Source organism: Capsicum annuum, unplaced genomic scaffold (genome assembly GCF_002878395.1).
Source record: "Capsicum annuum cultivar UCD-10X-F1 unplaced genomic scaffold, UCD10Xv1.1 ctg4005, whole genome shotgun sequence".
Lineage (NCBI taxonomy): Eukaryota > Viridiplantae > Streptophyta > Magnoliopsida > Solanales > Solanaceae > Capsicum > Capsicum annuum.
The window spans coordinates 1-1,088 of NW_025847317.1; the positions used below are offsets into that span (position 1 = coordinate 1).

General features: G+C 36.7%; 1 long non-coding RNA gene across 2 annotated transcripts; it reads right to left on the reverse strand.

The window, feature by feature from the left end:
* Positions 1-1,082, reverse strand: LOC124891710. 2 transcript variants are annotated; one of them, XR_007049819.1, is made up of 3 exons: positions 494-1,082; positions 151-216; positions 1-49 (listed from the first exon to the last, which is right to left on the reverse strand). It is a non-coding gene; the product is annotated as an uncharacterized LOC124891710 (long non-coding RNA). The 2 variants fall into 2 exon arrangements; XR_007049818.1 differs by having other exon boundaries at positions 7-107.
* Between the last annotated feature and the right edge of the window lie 6 nt (positions 1,083-1,088).

Consider the following 1,088-nt stretch of genomic DNA (forward strand, 5'->3'; position numbering starts at 1 on the left):
GTTCCCAAGTATTTGGCATGGAGCGTTTGACTTGTATCACTAGTAGCAGCTACCAAGATAACTTTCAGGTGAGGCATTACAGAATCATATATGTATGCAGCGCCCTCCTACAGTGTCCCAAGCAAATGAAGTTTAGAACACGAGATTTACCTGTGATTGAATAGCTAAAGATCCTAAAGTTTCCAGAGCTGCTTCGTTCATCATTGTCATTCCACTCTGGAATATGAAGCAAGTTACTTGTTAAAAATAAAAAATAACAGATAATAATAGAATCAAAAGTACAACAGAATAATACGATAATCGAGGTACAAGAAATCACCAGATAGTAACAGAAATAGAATGATAAGAAACTAAAAGGGAAATACTACGACTACTATATGAACGGGCAGCAAGACAATGCACTTATACCTACTATGCTTCTAAATGTGACAAGATATTACTCTTATACAAGTGAACGAATGAATATGTTTTAGATTGGTAAAGGTTGCATTACCTGTAGAAACATGACTAGTTTACTCACTATATTGTGCAGGTAAGGTTTCAAAATATCTGCACTTCAATTGTGGCTGAACACCAGTATCGTTAAAGTTGCACGTGCCTATTCAAACAAGAAAGATTAGTAGGCAACGACATGTACTTGCCACGCTATATAACTGTTCAACTAGAGAACAAAGAGTCAATACATCGGTCATATGTCATTAACAAGATGCTATAACATTGAAACATCAACATCACATCAAGAATTTACCTGCAACCTGGGATTATCAAAATCATCCAATATTGTTATCAAATCTGGAAGAACCAGCTAATGATATGGTTCTTGAAACTGCGGGCTCATATGTATTGATAGCTGACCAACTGCATGAATCACTACCCATCGCGCACGAGGGTGATTATCAAAGATTAGTTTCACTATAGTCTCTACAAGGTGCTTCATATCCTTTGAGCATATTACTATCACCTTTGAACAACCCTCCGATATAACCCCAATCGCAGTAACAACAGAATAATGAATTTGCCAATCTTCATGATCCAAAAAGTTGAAAATCGTCGAAGGCAAATTAGGCACAATTACACTTCCCCCTAAT